Source organism: Symphalangus syndactylus, chromosome 5 (genome assembly GCF_028878055.3).
Source record: "Symphalangus syndactylus isolate Jambi chromosome 5, NHGRI_mSymSyn1-v2.1_pri, whole genome shotgun sequence".
Classification (NCBI taxonomy): domain Eukaryota; kingdom Metazoa; phylum Chordata; class Mammalia; order Primates; family Hylobatidae; genus Symphalangus; species Symphalangus syndactylus.
In genome coordinates, this window is record NC_072427.2 from 75,210,474 (window position 1) to 75,229,083 (window position 18,610).

The 18,610-nt window shown below is 40.8% G+C and overlaps 1 pseudogene; it reads left to right on the top strand.

The window, feature by feature from the left end:
- The first annotated feature begins 8,878 nt into the window (after positions 1–8,878).
- On the top strand, positions 8,879–9,031 carry LOC129483707 (uncharacterized; annotated as a pseudogene).
- Positions 9,032–18,610: the final 9,579 nt, after the last annotated feature.

The window sequence follows — 18,610 nt, forward strand, 5'->3', positions numbered from 1 at the left end:
TTTTGTAAAATCTGCCAAAGGATATTTTGGAGTGAATTTATGCTTATGGCCAAAAAGGAAATATATTTAGCTAAAAACTGGGAAGAAGCTTTCTAAGAAACAAATTTGTGATGTTTGCATTCATATTACAGAGATAAACCTTTCTTTTCATGGAGCAGTTTGGAAACAGTGTTTTTGTAGAATCTGTGAAGGGATATTTGGGTGCACATCAAAGCCTAGGGTAAAAAATGAAATATCTTCAGATAAAATGTAGAAAGATGCTTTCTGAGAACCTGCTTTTTGATGTCTGCATTCATCTCACAGAGGTAAAGCTTTCTTTTGATTGAGCAGTTTGGAAACACTGTTTAAGTAGAATCTGTGAAGGGATATTTGAGAGTGCTTTAAGGCCTAAGGTGAAAAAGAAAAAATCTTCAGAAAAAAACTAGAATGAAGCTTTCTGACAAACTGCTTTGTGATGTGTGCATCAATGTGACAGATTTAAACCTTCCTTTTGATGGAGCAGTTTGGAAACACTGTTTTTGTGGAATCTGCAAAGGGATATTTGGGAGTGCTTTGAGGCCTATGGTGAAAAAGGAAACATCTTCAGGGAAACACTAGAAAGAAGCTTTCTGAGAAACTGCTTTGCGATGTGTGCACTCATCTCAAACAGTTAAGCCTTTTTTTGATTGAGAACTTTGTAAACTCTGTTTTTGAAGAATCTGAGAACAGATATTTGGGAGTGCATTGAGGTCTATGGTTTAAAACAAAATATCTTAGGAGAAAAATCAGAAATTTTCTGAGAAACTGATTTTTGATGTGTCCATTCATCTCACAGACCAAAACATTAGTTTTGATGGAGCAGTTTGGAAAAACTGTTTTGTAGAGTATGCCAAGTTATATTTGTGAGCACTTTGTGGCCTAGGGTGAAAAAGAAAATAGCTTCCAAGAAAAACTAGAAAGAAGCTTTCTGAGAAACTGCTTTGTGATGTGTGTATTCATCTCAGAGAAATAAAACTTTCTTTTGAAGGAGCTGTATGGGAACACTGTTTTTGTAGAATCTGCCAAGGGGTATTGGGGAAGGCATTGAGTCCTATGTTGAAAAAGTAAATGTCTTCAGAGAAAAATTATAAAGAAGTTTTCTGAGAAACTGCTTTGTGATGTGTGCATTCACCTCACACAGTTAAAACTTTCTTTGATGGAGCAGTTTGGAAACAGTTTTGTAGAATCTGCTGAGGGATATTTCGGATTGCAGTGAGGACTATGGTTAAAAAGGAAACACCTTCAGGAAAGAATCCTTATGAGAAACTGCTGTGAGTTGTGTGCATTCATCTCACAGACTCAAACCTTTCTTTTGTTGAGATTTTGGAAACACTGTTTTTGTAGAATCTGTAAAGAGATACTTTGGAGCATATTGAGTCTTATGTTTAAAAGGAAATATCTTCATGTAAAAACTAGGCAGAAGCTTTCTGAGAAATTGCTTTGTGATGTGTGCATTCATCTCACAGAGTGAAATGTTACTTTTGATGGTGCAATTTGGAAACACAGTTTTAGTTGAATCTGCTAAGGGATATTTGGGAACACATTATTGCCTATGGTGAAAAAGGAAATATATTTAGTTAAAAACTAGAAAGAAGCTTTCTGAGAAACTGATTTGTGATGTGTGCCTTCATCTCATAGAATTCAACCTTTCTTTTGATGAAGCTGTTTCCGGTAGAATGTTTTTGTAGGATCTGTGAAGAGATATTTGAGAGCACTTTGAGGCCTATGGTGAAAAAAGAAATATCTTCAGAGAAAAACTACAAAGAAGCTTTCTGAGAGACTGCTTTGTGATGTGTGGATTCGTCTCACAGATTCAAAACTTTCTTCTGGTTGAGCAGTTTGGAACCACTGTTTTTGTAGAACCCGTGAAGGGATATTTGGGAGTCCATTGAGGCCTACAGTGAAAAAGGAAATATCTTCAGATGCAAATGTGAAAGAAGCTTTCTGAGAAAGAGCTTTGTAATATGTGCATTCATCTCACACTCTTACACCTTTCTTTTGATTGAGCAGTTTGGAAACACAGTTTTGTAGAATCTGTTTAGGGATATTTCAGAATGCATTGAGTCCTGTGGTGAAAAAGGAAACATCTTAAGAGAAAAACTAGAAGGAAGCTTTCTGAGAAACTGCTTTGAGGTGTGTGCATTCCTCTCACAGACTCAAACATTTCTTTTGGTTGGGCAAAATGGAAAAACTGTTTTTGTAGAGTCAGTGAAGAGATACTTGGAGTGCTTTGAGGCCTATGGTGAAAAAGGCAATATCTTCAGTTAAAAAGTAGGCAGAACCTTTCTGAGAAACTGCTTTGTGATATGCGCATTCATCTCACAGAGTTAAAAGTTTATTTTGATGGAGCAGTTTGGTAACACTGTGTTTGTAGAATCTGTCAAGGGATGTTTCAGAACACTTTGAGCCTATGGTCAAAAAGGAAATATCTTTAAATAAAAACTAGAATGAAGCTTTCTGAGAAACTGATTTGTGATGTGTGCATTCATTTCACAGTGTTAAACATTTCTTTTGATGGAGCACTTAGGAAACACCATTTTTGTACAATCCTTTAACGGATATTTGGGAGTGTATTGAGGATTTTGGTGAAAAAGGAACAATCTTAAGAGAAAAACCTGAAAGTAGCTTTCTGAGAAACTGATTTGTGATGTGTGCATTCATCTCAAAGAGATAAACATTTCTTTTAATGGAGCAGTTTGCAAACACTGTTTTTGTAGAATCTGTGAAGGGATATTTGGGAGGAAATTGAGGTCTATGGTGAAAAAGCAAATTTCTTCAGAGAAAAATTAGAAAGAAGCTTTCTGAGAAACTGCCTTGTGATGTGTGTGTTCATCTCACAGCATTAAACCTTTCTGTTGATTCACAGTTTGGAAACACCGTTTTTGTAGAAACTACCAAGTGATATTTTAGAGGGCATTGAGGCCTGTGGTCAAAAAGGAAATACCTTTAGATAAAATCTAGAAAAAAGTGTTCAGAGAAATTGATTTGTGATATGTGCATTCATCTCACCGAGTTGAACCATTCTTTTGATTGAGCAGTTTAGAAACAGTCTTTTTGTAGAATCTGCAAAAGGATATTGGGGAGTGCTTTGAGGCTTATGGTGAAAAAGGAAATATCTTCACATTAAAACTAAGAGGAAGCTTTCAGAGACACTGCTTTTTGATATGTGTAGTCGTCTCACAGTTAAACTTTTCTTTTGATGGAACAGTTTGGATACGCTGTTTTTGTATAATCAGAGAAGGGATAATTGGGGGCACATTGAGGCCTATAGTCAAAAAGGAAATATCTTTAGTTAAAAATCAGAATCTTTCTGATAAACTGATTTGTGATGTGTCCATTCATCTTACTGAGAAAACCTTTCTTTTGATGGAACTGTTAGGAAACACTTTTTTTCTACAATCTGCAAAAGGATATCTGGGACTGCCTTGAGATCTATGGTGAAAAAGAAATAGGTTTAGCAAAAAGATAGAAGCTTTCTGAGAAACTGCTTTGTGATGAGTGCATTCAGCTCATAGAGTTAAATGTTTCTTTTGATGGAGCAGTTTAGAAACACTGGCTTTTCATATCTGCAAAGGAATACTTTGTAGCCCATTGAGGTCTATGGTGAAAAAGGAAATATCTTCAGATGAAAATTGGAAAGAAACTTTCTGAGAAACTGTTTCTTGATGTATGCATTCAACTCAGAGAGTTAAACCTTTCTTTTGAAGGAGCTGTTTGGAAACCTGATTTTGTAGGATATACGATTGATATTTGGGAGCTAGTTGAGGCCTATGGTGAAACCCAAAATATCTTCAGAGAAAAACTAGAACGAAGCTTTCTGAGAAACTACTGTGTGATGTGTGCATTCACCTCACAGACTCAAGTCTTTCTTTTCATTGAGAAGTTTCAAAACACTGTTTTTGTAGATTCTGCGAAGGGATATTTAGGAGTGCATGGAGGCCTATATTGAAAAAGAAATATCACCACATAAAAACTAAGAAGAATCTTTCTGAGATACTGCTTTGTGATGTGTGCCTTCATCTCACAGTGATGAAAATTTCTTTTGAAAGGGCAGTTTGGAAACACTGTTTTTTTTTTTTTTGAGATGGAGTCTTGCTCTGTTGCCCAGGCTGGAGTGCAGTGGCACAATCTCGGCTCACTGCAAGCTCTGCCTCCTGGGTTCACGCCATTCTCCTGCCTCTGCCTCCAAGTAGCTGGGACTACAGGCGCCCGCCACCACGCCCAGCTAATTTTTTGTATTTTTAGTAGAGACGGGGTTTCATCGTGGTCTCGATCTCCTGACCTCATGATCTGCCCTCCTCAGCCTCCCAAAGTGCTGGGATTACAAGCATGAGCCACCACGCCCGGCCAGAAACACTGTTTTTATAGAATCTGTGAAGGGAAATTTAGGAGTGCATTGGGGCCTCTGGTGAAAAAGGAAATTTGTTCAGCAAAAAACTACAAAGAAGGTTTCTGAGGAACTGCTTTGTAATGTTTCTATTCATCTGACATAGTTAAACTTTTCTTTTGATGGAGCAGTTTGTCAAGACCATTTTTATAGAATCTGCAAAGAGATGTTTGGGAGTGCATTGAGGCTTAGGGTGACAAAGGAAATATCTTCAGAGAAAAACTAGAAATAAGCCTTATGAGAAACTGATTTGTGAAGTGCGCATTCACCTCAGAGTTAAACCTTTCTTTTGATGGGGCTGTTTTGAATAACTGTTTTTCTAGTATCTACGAAAGGATATTTGGGGGCTCATTGAGGCCTATGGTGAAAATGGAAATATCTTCAGAGAAAAACCAGAAAGAAGCTTTCTGAGAAGCTGATTTGTGATGTGTGTACTCATCTCACAGAGTTAAACATTTCTTTTGATGGGGCAGTTTCTATACACTGTTTCTGTAGAATCTGAGGAGGGATGTTTGGGAGCCCATTGAGGCCTGTAGTGAAACAGGAAATGTCTCCAGATTAAAATTAGAAAGAAGCTTTCTGAGAAACTCCTTTGTGATGTGTGCATTCATCTCACAGAGTTAATATTTTCTTTTGATTGAGTAGTTCAGAAACATTTTTTTAGAATCTGCAGAGGGATATTAGGGAGTGCCTTGAGGCCTATGGTGTAAAAGGAAATATCTTTAGAGAAAAACCAGAAAGTTGCTTTCTGAGAAACTGATTTGTGTTGTGTGCATTTTTCCCACAAAGGTAAATATTTCTTTGGATGGAAAAGTTTGGAAACACTGTTTTTGTAGAATCTGCAAAGGAATATTTGGGACTGCATTGAGGTCTATGGTGTAAAATAAAATATCTTTATCAAAAAGCTAGAAAGAAGATTTCTGAGATGCTGCCTTCTGATGTATGCAGTTGTCTCAAAGACTCAAAACTTTCTTTTGATGGAACAGTTTGGAAACACTGTTTTTGTAGAATCTGCAAAGGGATATTTGGAAGCACGTTGAGGCACATAGTGAAAAATGCATTATCTTCAGAGAAAAACTAGAAAGAAGTTTCTGAGAAACTGCTTTGTATTGCGTTCATTCATCTCACAGAGGTAAAACTTACTTTGATTGAACAGTTTAGAAACACTGTTTTTATGGAATATGCAAAGGAATATTTGGTAGCTCATTGAGGCATATTGTGAAAAAGGAAATACCTTCATAGAAAAATTAGAAAGAAGCTTTCTGAGAAACTGCTTTGTGTTGTGTCCATTCATCTCACAGAGTTATAACTTTCTTTGTATTGAGCAGTTTGGAAACACTGTTTTTGTGGAATCTATGAAGGGATATTTTGGAGTGCATTAAGTCCTATGGTGAAAAAGGAAATTACTTCAGAGAAAAACTAGAAGGAAGTGAATGAGAAGCTGCTTTGTGAAGGGTGCATTCATCTTCCTGAGTTAAACCTTTCCTGTAATTCAGCAGTTTGGAAAATGTCTTTGTAAAATCTGCAAATGTGTATTTTTTAGCGCATGGAGGCCTAGGTTGAAAAAGGAAATATATTCAGAGAAAAAACAGAAAGAAACTTTCTGAGAAATTGCTTTGTGATATGTGCAGTCATCTCACAGAATTAAGCCTTTCTTTTGATGGGACAGTTTGTATACATTGTTTTTGTAGAATCTGAGGAAGGATGCTTGGGAGCCCATTGAGGCCTATAGTGAAAAAGGAAATATCTTCAGATTAAAATTAGAAAGAAGCTTTCTGAGAAACTGCTTTGTGATGTGTGCATTCATCTCACACACTTAAACCTTTATTTTGATGGAGCAGTTTGGAAACACTGTATTTGTAGAACCTGCAAAGTGATATTTGGGAGTGCATTGAGGTCTATGGTCACAAAGGAAATATTTTCAGCTGAAAACTAGAAAGAGTCTTTCTGAGAAACTGATTTGTGATGTGTGCATTCATCTCAGAAAGTTAATCCTTTCTTTTGATTGAGCAGTTTGGAAACACTGCTTTTGTAGAATCTATGAAGCAATATTTGGAAGCATATTGAGGCCTGTGGTGAAAAAAGGAAAATCTTCAGAGGAAAACTAGAGAGGGGTTTTCTGGGAAACTGATTTGGGATGTGTGCATTGATCTCACAGACTCAAACATTTCTTTTGGTTGAGCAGTTTGGAAACACTGTTTTTGCAGAATCTGCGAAGAGATACTTGGGAGCACATTGAGTCCTATGGTGAAAAAGGTAGCATCCTCATAGAAAAAACAAGGAAGGGGGGTGGAGCCAAGATGGCCAAATAGGAACAGCTCCAGTCTACAACTCTCATCATGAGTGATGCAGAAGAAGAATGATTTCTGCATTTCCAACTGAGGTACCACATGCATTTCCCTCGGGAATGTCAGTGGGTGCAGGACAGTGGGTGCAGTGCACTGAGCCTGATTCGAGCCATGGTGAGGCATCACCTCACCCAGGAAGTGCAAGGGGTAGGAGAATTCCCTTTCCTAACCAAGGAAAGGGGTGATGGATGGCACCTGGAAAATCGGGTCACTCCCACCCTAATACTGTGCTTTTTTGATGGTCTTAGCAAAGGACACACCAGGAGATTATATCCCGTGCCTGGCTCAGAGGGTCCTATGACCACAGAGCCTCATTCATTGCTAGCACAGCAGTCTGAGTTCAAACTGCAAGGTGGCAGCGAGGCTAGTGGAGGGGCGCCTGCCATTGCCGAGGCTTGAGTAGGCAAACAAAGTAGCTGTGAAGCTCGAACTGGGTGGAGCCCACTGCAGCTCAGTGAGACCTGCCTGCCTCTGTAGACTCCACCTCTGGGGGCAGGGCATAGCCAAACAAAAGTCAGTAGAAACCTCTGCAGACTTAAATGTCCCTGTCTGACAGCTTTGAAGAGAGCAGTGGTTCTTCTAGCATGCAGCTGGAGATCTGAGAACAGACAGACTGCCTCCTCAAGTGGGTCCCTGAACCCTGAGTAGCCTAACTGGGAGGCATCCCCCAGTAGGGACAGACCGACACCTCACATGGCCAGGTACTCCTCTGACAGAAATCTTTCAGAGGAGAAATCAGGCAGCAATATTTGCTGTTCACCAATATCTGCTGTTCACCAATATCTGCTGTTCTGCAGCCTCCGCTGCTGATTCCCAGACAAACAGGGTCTGGAGTGGAACTCCGGAAAACTCCAACAGACCTGCAGCTGAGGGTCCTGACTGTTAGAAGGAAAATTAACAAACAGAAAGAATATCCACACCAAAACCCATCTGTACATCACCATCATCAAGGACCAAAAGTAGATAAAACCACAAAGATGGGGAAGAAACAGAGGAGAAAAACTGAAAAATCTAAAAATCAGAGCACCTCTCCTCCTCCAAAGGAATGCAGCTGCTCACCAGCAATGGAACAAAGCTGGATGGAGAAGGACTTTGACGTATTGAGAGAAGGCTTCAAACTATCAAACTACTCTGAGCTAAAGGAGGAAGTCTGAACCCATGGCAAAGAAGTTAAAAACTTTGAAAAAGGATTAGACAAATGGCTAACTAGAGTAATCAAAGCAGAAAAGTCCTTAAAGGACCTGATGTAGCTTAAAACCACAGCACAAGAACTACGTGACAAATGCACAAGCCTCAATAGCTGTTTCAATCAACTGGAAGAAAGGATATCAGTGACGGAGGATCAAATGAATGAAAAGAAGCAAGAAGAGAAGTTTAGAGAAAAAAGAATGTTCATTCCTGCTTTGTTGGTGGGCTGGTATCTGCTTATATTCTTGCTACTGTAACTGATGTCCAAGGCAGTCACATAGGCCAGGTTCCTGTTGCTGCCAGTGCCAATGTTGTCACCTCTGCCACACCATGCCACTGGGCAGCCTGGCCCACTAGCTCTCCCCACCCTTCCAGCTAGGGCATCTTGAGGGTCAGGGGTTGGATGCCAGTCCCCCTCTCCTTGTCCACTTCCCCGCCATTCAGGTACCCAGCACATTCCAGCATGGAGGTTTAAGGACCCCTTGGGGGGTCACCCATTAGCCCCTGGGTCGGGTGCAGTGGGCCCATGGGGGAGTCCCTTTGAGAGGGGCCCAGCCCCTCACTTGCCTCCCCTGCAGACTCTGAATCCTGGTCAGGTCCACACCACACTTCTATGTCACTGCTGACACCGCTGTCATGGTGGCCATCAGGTGGGAGCTTTATCCAGCGGCCATCGTGCTGTGACGCATGTGCCATACATGTGGCGTGTGCCCCATGCCATGGGGACAGGAACCCCCGGGCGCCTGTGGGGTGGTGTCAGCATTCCCCCCGCATGGTCAGCACACACCTCCCTGTGTTGTGAAACCTTCCGCTCCCTCTCCAGAGTCGGGTCCCATTGCTGTCTGACTGGCCAGCCTAAGGCAACCACTCTGGGTGATGTGCTGTGCCAGGAGGGCCTCCCAGTGTTGGGAGCACCCTCGCCAAATCAACCTCATGCGACTCTTAGCTGTGGACCACTTGGCTCATGTGTCGATGAAGAGCGTACCTAAATGCAAGAATTAATGTGAATTGCAGGACACATTGATCATCCACACTTCAAATGCACTTGCAGCCCCAGGTTCCTCCCGGGGCTACACCTGTCTCACTGTAGCTTGCCAGTCAATCACCCCCGGGGGTGCCTCCAGGCTCCTCAGTGTGCACAGCTGGTGGTTCTCTCACGGCCTGCAGGGGCCCTGTTCCCCCAAGTGCAGACCTGGCGACATCTGCCCTCCACTTCCACCACGCCCACCCCTTCCCCCTCCTCTCTTGGGCCCTGCGTGGTCACGCATTGAGTGGTAGGTGGAAGGGGGATGCCTGGCTGTGAGGGAGAGATACAGGGCTGCACCACCATCCGCGAAGATGGAGAGGGAAGAGAGCTGGCTCGGGCCGAGTTCCAGTGGCCGCCACCATGGTCTGGGTTCTTCCCTCGGGGGCTCCCTTGCACTGCATGTGGCTTGTGGTGCGGGGTTCATTGGCCCTGGCTGGGTAGAAAGTCCCATGCCATTGTCATCATTGCACATTGTCCGCAGTGGGGGCACATTGTGGGGGGGAGAGGAAAGTAAATAGGATGGGTCAGGTGGGGAGAGGGTACGGGAGCAGGTCCTGGTCACTGTGGTTCACTGCCTGCCCCGATGGCGACCCAGCATCCAGCCCACCACCACTCCTGCACCCCTCCTCCCCACCACCCCTCCTCCCCAACCACTCCCTGCCCACCCAGCTCACATCACGGTGTGTCCAGGGCTGGAAGCGTGCCCCGCTGCCTGCCTGGCAGCGCTTGTGGCCATGGTCGTGGGGTTTGCTTGCCCCGGTGGTGGCCCGCTGGATGCTGTGGTGTCGTCCGCCATCGCATGCCCACTTCCGGCTCCCCGCCGTGCCGTGCCTGGGGCCCCATCCTGGGCTTCCACGTCGGGGTGGGTCGGTGCCGCCACATCCTCGGTCCTGTCCCCCATCTCCATTTAGTACGTAGGCAATCCCATGTAACTTAGCAAAGCTAGCAAGTCCCTAGACTTGGCGCAGCCACTGTAGAGGTGGCCTCCCAGTAGCATCATTAATATCAATTGTAATTGGTAGGCAGTTGCTTAGTTTCACATTTCATTACCTGAGTTATACAAATGTGTAAAAAAAAATACAGCTTTAATAAAAGGGAGTAAAGGATAATATGAATAATATTCACAATATCCAGTTGGAAGAGGTAGTGTTTTCTCAGAAATCATGAATTCCTGGAGCAAAATAATTTTGTGTTTGGTTTCTTAAATATCTATTTCCATTTTGACAAACCACTGGAAAAGCCCAGCTTCACAAGGACTCTCCACAAGAGCAGACACACAAAAGAACACCCATAACACAAAATCAAAATCAAAACAAGAGTGGTCCAGGCTTCACATTAAAGACTAATTATCAAGTTTTCTTAGAAGAGATAAAGAATACGAAGTTACTTTTATGTGATAGAAAACAGAGAGAAAGAGTAAATGGAACAATAAGTGTTAGGAAATGACAGTGAAAAACAAGCTGTGGAAAAAAAATGAATGGAATTGTTTTGTTTGGTATTGATTTCCTACCCTGATATCAGAAAATATGGGAAAGAACAAGTCACATTTTTTGAGACATATTTTTGAGACATAAAACAAATGAATGTTAAAGACTATTTTACAATGCTAACAAAAATATCTGTGACTTGTTTCTTCCCTCTAAAAATATGATTTTGTACAATTACATTTATATAAATTATTGAAATAAAATTGTAAAGATGGAGAAAAGACTATGGGGTTGCCAAGGGGAAGGGATGGAGGAAAACATGTCAGACTGTCCGCAAAGATTGCAAGTTGGAGCCTGGTGGTGAGGCTACTGTTCTGTATCTTGACTGTAGAAGTGATAGTTACAGAGATCTACACCGCATAAAAATGCACAGAACAAACGCACACACATACACACATACAAAAACAAATGCGTACAAAACGGTTGCGATCTGAGTAAGCTTTTTGAATTGTACCTATGTCAGTTTCCAGGTTTTGATAATAGTCTATGGCTATGCGAGATGTCACCACTGGAATTCGTGAAGAGTACCTAAGACATCCCTGTACCTTTTGCAACTTCCTGTGAATCTATAATTATTTCAAAAGAAACTTAAAAGTCACAGCAGACTTTCACTTCAAAGAGGAAAAAAACTGAAGATTAATGAAATTGTTGAAGAACATCAAATACTCAATAGTCTGCATGAGAGTTGTATTCTGTCCACTCGTAGCACATCTGTCATTTAGCCTTCTCCTGACGTGCCCTAGAGGACTTGAGCTCCCCTTGGATTGCCAAGGCCTATAATGTTTATCTGTTACTAACTTTGTACTGGACCCCCCAAAAATGAAAAGTGATTGAATAATCATTTATAATAACAACTAGTACTTTTACTTATAAAGAGATAATAGTGGTAATGAATTTAAATATTTGAGGTAAAAAATAGGATCTTGGTAAGACAATGCTGGCAAAATATAAAACAGAAAGAATAAGGAATCAGAAATAAAGTAGTTCATTGTTGTGAAAAAAATTATGGATCTGAGAAGAAAAGAACAGAGATTGTATTGCATTTCTGCTCCAAACCTGCTGAATCACCTTAAGCAATGCATGCCCTTTCCCTGAATCTGTTTTCTTTTCTACAAAATAAAGTGAGCTAGATCATCTCCAAGGTCCCCCAAATATTCACATTTTTGGCCGTGTTATCTCAGAAGACCTTGTAAGGATAATGATGAGAAGTGGATCAAGTAAAACAGCCTGAATTGACCCCGAAGAGCCACTAAAATGATTAACTATTCCATTTATGAAAATTCACTACAGTCAAACTACCTAAACTTGCTGTTCCTGAGCTGACGTCATTCCAGTTCTTCATGGCAGTATTAATTGCACCTTCATTTGGCTAAGCATCATGAATAACAGCAGCCTTAACAATGTATTGCCACTTCTTTATGTACCTGTTTACACTTATGATCATAACAATGACAACTTTAATACTTTCACCAAGAAATTTTGAAAAAAATACCCCTTTTACAACATAAAGCTAAAGATCTAGGATTGCATAAATGATCAAAAGCTAAAAGGCAGCACCAGTAATCTCCGTTAGTGCTGCAAAAAGACATCAAGTTCAGTATCAACTTAATAAGAAAGACAGTTCTTAACCAGCAACTGAACTTTAAAGTTATCATATTGCTTGCAACTGAAATATGAGCCTATTCACAAACACAGACCATGGAGTCCCTGTCTCTAAATAAATAAATAAATAAATAAATAATGGATAAAAGACTTAAATATAAAAACTGAAATTCTAAAATGACTAGAAGAAAACATAGGGGAAAGTTCTATAACGTTGGTGCGGGTAATGAATTTTTTTGGATAAGACCCTGAAAGCACAGGCAATCAAACCAAAAACACACAAATAAGATGGCGTCAAACTCAAAAGCTTCTGCACAGCAATGGAAACAATCAGCAGAGAGAAGAGACAACACATAAAATGGAGTAAAACATTTGCAAATCATACATCAAATAAGCAGCTAATATCCAAAATATAAAAGAAACTCAACTCAATAGCAAGAAAACAAATAATCAGATGATGTTAAAATGGCCAAAGGATCCGATTTCCTCAAGAGAAGATTTACAAGTAGTTAGCTGGTACATGAAAAAATGCTAGCATCTCTAATTATTAGAAAAATGCAAATAAAAACCACAATGAGGTATCACCTCACCCCTGTTGGAATGGCTGTTATCAAAAAGATGAAAAATAAATGTTGGAGAGGATGCAGAGGAAAAGGAACATTTATGCATAGTGGAAATGTAAATTACTACAGCCATTGTGGAAAATGACATGGAGGTTCCTCAAAAAACTGAATATAGAACCAGCAAATGATGCAGTAATCTCGATTCTTGGTGTGTTTCCCAAGTAATTAAAGGTAGGTGCAAGAGACGTCTGCACGTCCATGTTTATTGCAGCCCTATTCATAACAGCCAAGATGTGGAATCAACCTACGTGTCCACCCATGGATGAAAGGATAAATGTGGTATACATACAATGGCATACCATTCAGCCTTTAAAAAGAAGGAAATCCTGTCATTTGTGACAACATGGATGAATCTGGAGGACTTTATGCTGAGAGAAATAATGTAGGTGCAGAAAGACAAATATCCCATGATCTAACTGGAATGTGAAATCTAATAAGGTTGAACTCAGAAATAGGAAGTAGAATGATGGTTACCAGAGGCTGACAGGTGCGGGGTGGGGGAAGACAGGGAGTGGGGAGTTGATGATCAAAGAGAACATAGTTTCAGATAGACAGAGCGTTGGTGATCCATTGCATAGTAAGGTACTGTATTCGGTAATGATGTGTGATGTATTTCAGAATAATTAAGCCCACAAATTTCAGTCGTCTCACCATGAAAAAGAATAGGTAAGGAAGGCAGTGAATATGTTAGCTTGATCTAATTATTTCATCTTGTATACAATTATCAAAATATCACATTGTACCCCACAAATGTATACAGTTATGATTTGTCAATCAAAACAAATATTAATAATTTTTTTTTCTGAGACAGCCTCTCTGTTGCCCAGGCTGGGATGCGGTGGTGCAATCATGGCTCACTGCAGTCTCAACCTCTCAGGCTCAAGCGATCCTCCTGCCTCAGCCTCCTGAGCAGCTGGAAGTACAGCCACGTGCAACCACACTGGATTAATTTTTTTAATTTTTTGTAGAGATGGGATTTTGCTATGTTGCTCAGGCTGGTCTTGAACTCCTGGACTCAAGGTATCCTCCTTCCTTGGCCTCACAAATTGCTAAGCTTACAGGCATGAGCCGTTGCACTCAGGCAATTAAAAAAAAAAGAAAAACTATGCTCTCTGTGGTTTCTGTGACCTCGTCACATCATTGTCGCAGTCGTTGATTCCTGAACTGTGAACTCTAAATGCCTTTGTCTGGCTCCTAGGACCCTTGTCTACATGCCCACCATTGAATCTCAAAGGTCCTCCCCTCACACCTTGCTTTTCAGTTGTGCAAACCACTTATCAATTCCCAAAGAGGCTGAGCACACTCTAATCTTTCCTTTTCTGCCCAGATTCCTCCCCACTAGTGCTGATTAATCCTTTTCCACCTTTCAAAATTAAAGACAAATGTCTCCTCCTCTGTGACAGGATTCTGGGCCACCTTCAGTGCCTTCCTCTTTCCTGACAAATATCTTGTCACACTTCAGTTTCTACACTTGCTATAGCTATGTGTTCATATGTCTATTACAACCTCCTCTCCATGCAAATGGAGCTCCTGGATCTGGGTTCTCTGTATTTTTGTACACTGAGAGCCCAGCACAGTGTCTGGCCATTAGTTGGTACTAAATAACAAAATAAATAAATAAAATACATGATTTAAAAGTAAACAATGTAATTGTCATTTGAACAAGTTCTCCAACTTTATTATATTACCTTTAGATTCTCTCTTTTTCCTTTCTTCCCCCCATCCTTGCAAATGAAACGATCCATATGCTTTCAACCTTCCTCTCAAGGCTTGGGGTTTTAATGAGCCAGTGTAATAAATTTACCTGTTTTGGAGATGAAAGAGCTGGACAGAGAGACTAAGTAACTTACCCAAGTAGGATCTGCGACCTAAAGTCTGTATTTCTGACACTACACTGATCCTAATCCAGGCAGTGAAGATCCAGGGAAGTGAAATAAGACACACTGGACCATGACGATACGTGGGAGGGAAATCTGTGAAAGACAGAGAAACAGAGCTTAGCGCCCAGAGTGGGATCTTAGGCAATTCTGGGTGATGGTGATTGGGCAGGCCAGCAGCATTAAAGCAGCAGTGGGACTCAGGGACAAGACCCTCGTCATAATCCACCTCTAAGGGAACTCACTGCAGGGTTATCGTGGCCCAGCAGTGACCTGTCAGGCAGGTGTAGCATATATTTTGCATGACTCTGATGTACTGCTTCCATTTTTTTAAGGGAGTGGTTGACTCACAGTTGGTACTACCGGGGGTGACCCAAGCTCTGGTCTGCTGCAGTAACACTGGTCACATGCTCCCAGGAGTGCAATGGTAACTGATTGAGCATCCTCACCAAGTACGGTTACCTGCTTCTCATTCTCACTGACACACAGTCTTCTGACAACTTTTCCAATTGCACAAGCTCATTTTTGAGGCTTCATTTCCTCCCCTACAGTAAAGAACAGACCCCAAATCCTCAGCTTGGTCTAAAAAAACGTATTATAAAATATGTACATTGATTTTTTAAACTGAATGTTTTCAACTAAATCAACTCAATGGAAAGTGAAAATGGAATTTTTTTGTTCAATAGTTTGCCCAAAAGATTGTATCACTTATTTAAAGTAAATTTTATCGAAAAGTAGGTTTATATTAAAGTGTAATAAAGTTGCTTTCTTCTGGAAAAAAAAGTCCTGTAAAATACTGTGTGTATTTATACATAAAATAACAGATAATATATACTATACATATAGTCACACCTTAAACATGTACTATATGTATATAAATATTTTATAAGGATAATTTTATTCCTATGACATAATGTTATAATTTTGAAAACCAGAAGTAGGGCCTAACAATGTGTTAAAAATATTTGCACTAAAAGTTAATTGATTCATTAATGTCATTTTCGTCTTTCCACAACAAATATTTAACATTCAATACTTATACATATCCCTTGGTAAATGAACTTTCTTATTTGACAGTAAAGGTTCTTAGAAAAATAGACTGAAAAGAAACAACTTCTATCTAAAGATGTTTCAAAAGCTTCACACAATTTACAGAATGGATAAAAATGTCCCATAACTTAAAAGGGTAAATTAGCATGTAAAGAGTAAATATCATTTTACTTTAATGTCTCTCAAAAATCAAAAACTTCAATTTTGTTGATCTTTTCAAAAAACCAGCTCCTGGATTCATTAATTTTTTGAAGGGTTTTTTGTGTCTCTAATTCCTTCAATTCTGCTCTGATTTTAGTTATTTCTAGCCTTCTGCTAGCTTTTGAATGTGTTTGCTCTTGTTTTTCTAATTCTTTTAATTGTGATGTTAGGGTGTCAATTTTGGATCTTTCCTGCTTTCTTTTGTGGGCATTTAGTGCTATAAATTTCTCTCTACACACTGCTTTGAATGTGTCCCAGAGATTCTGCTATGTTGTGTCTTTGTTCTCGTTGGGTTCAAAGAACATCTTTATTTCTGCCTCCATTTCCTTATGTACCCAGTAGTCATTCAGGGGCAGGTTGCTCAGTTTCCATGAAGTTGAGCGGTTTCAAGTGAGTTTCTTAATCCTGAGTTCTAGTTTGATTGCACTGTGGTCTGAGAGACAGTTTGTTATAATTTCTGTTCTTTTATACTTGCTGAGTAGAGCTTTACTTCCAACTATGTGGTCAATTTTGGAATAGGTGTGGTGTGGTGCTGAAAAAAATGTATACTCTGTTGATTTGGGGTGGAGAGTTCTGTAGATGTCTATTAGGTCCACTTTGTGCAGAGCTGAGTTCAATTCCTGGATATCATTGTTAACTTTCTGTCTCATTGATCTGTCTAATGTTGACAGTGGGGTGTTAAAATCTCCCATTTTTATTGTGTGGGAGTTTAAGCCCCTTTGTAGGTCACTCAGGACTTGCTTTATGAATCTGGGTGCTCCTGTGTTGGGTGCATATATATTTAGGATAGTTAGCTCTTCTTGTTGAATTGATCCCTTTACCATTATGTAATGGCCTTCTTTCTCTCTTTTGATCTTTGTTGGTTTAAAGTCTATTTTATCAGGGACTAGGATTGCAACCCCTGCCTTTTTTTGTTTTCCAGTTGCTTGATAGATCTTCCTCCATCCCTTTATTTTGAGTCTATGTGTGTCTCTGCACATGAGATGGGTTTCCTGAATACAGCACACTGATGGGTCTTGACTCCTTATCCAATTTGCCAGTCTGTGTCTTTTAATTGGAGCATTTAGCCCATTTACATTTGAAATTAATACTGTTATGTGTGAATTTGATCCTATCATGATGTTAGTTGGTTATTTTGCACATTAGTTGATGCAATTTCTTCCTAGCCTCGATGGTCTTTACAATTTCACATGCTTTTGCAGTGGCTGGTCCTGGTTGTTCCTTTCCATGTTTAGTGCTTCCTTCAGGAGCTCTTTTAGGGCAGGCCTGGTGGTGGCAAAATCACTCGGCATTTGCTTGTCTGCAAAGTATTTTATTTCTCCTTCACTTCTGAAGCTTAGTTTGGCTGGATATGAAATTCTGGGTTGAAAATTCTTTTCTTTAAGAATGTTGAATATCGGCCCCCACTGTCTTCTGGCTTGTAGAGTTTCTGCCGAGAGATCAGCTGTTCGTCTGATTTGACTTCCCGTTGTGGGTAAGCTGACCTTTCTCTTGGTCGCCCTTAACATTTTTTCCTTCATTTCAATGTTGGTGAATCTGATAATTAGGTGTCTTGGAGTTGCTCTTCTCAAGGAGTATCTTTGTGGCATTCTCTGTGTTTCCTGAATCTGAATGTTGGCCTGCCTTGCTAGATTGGGGAAGTTCTCCTGGATAATATCTTGCAGAGTGTTTTCCAACTTGGTTCCATTCTCCCTGTCACTTTCAGGTACACCAATCAGACATAGGTTTGGTCTTTTCACATAGTCCCATATTTCTCGGAGGCTTTGTACATTTCTTTTTATTCCTTTTTCTCTAAACTTCCCTTCTCGCTTCATTTCATTCATTTCATCTTCCATCACTGATACCGTTTCTTCCAGTTGATTGCATCGGCTACTGAGGCTTCTGCAATCTTTGGGTAGTTCTTGAAACTTGGCTTTCAGCTCCATTAGCTCCTTTAAGCCCTTCTCTGCATTGGTTATTCTAGTTATCCATTTGTCTAATTTTTTTTCAAAGTTTTTAACTTCTTTGCTATTGTTTTGAATTTCCTCATGTAGCTCGGAGTAGTTAGATCGTCTGAAGCCTTCTTCTCTCAACTTGTCAAAGTAATTCTCCATCCAGCTTTGTGCCATTGCTGGTGAGGAACTCCGTTCCTTTGGAGGAGGAGAGGTGCTCTGCTTTTCAGAGTTTCCAGTTTTTCTGCTCTGCTATTTCCCCATCTTTGTGGTTTTATCTACTTTTGGTCTTTGATGATGCTGATGTACAGATGGGATTTTGGTGTGGATGTCCTTTCTGTTTGTTAGTTTTCCTTCTACCAGACAGGACCCTCAGCTGCACGTCTGTTGGAGTTTGCTAGAGGTCCACTCCAGACCCTGTTTGGCTGGGTGTCAGCAGTGGTGGCTGCAGAACAGTGGATTTTCATGAGACCTCAAATTCAGCTGTCTGATAGTTCCTCTGGAAATTTTGTCTCAGAGGAGTACATGGCTGAGTGAGGTGTCAGTCTGTTCCTACTGGGGGGTGCCTCCCAGTTAGGCTGCTTGGGGTTCAGGGACCCACTTTAGGAGGCAGTTTGCCCATTCTCAGATCTCCAGCTGCATGCTGGGAGAACCACTACTCTCTTCAAAGCTGTCAGACAGGGACATTTAAGTCTGTAGAGGTTCCTGCTGACCTTCTGTTTGTCTCCACCCAGAGGTGGAGCCTACAGAGGCAGGCAGACCTCCTTGAGATGTGGTGGGCTCCACCCAGTTCAAGCTTCCTGGCTGTTTTGTTTACCTAAGCAAGCATAGGCAATGGTGGGTGCCCCTCCCTAGCCTCGCTGCCACCTTA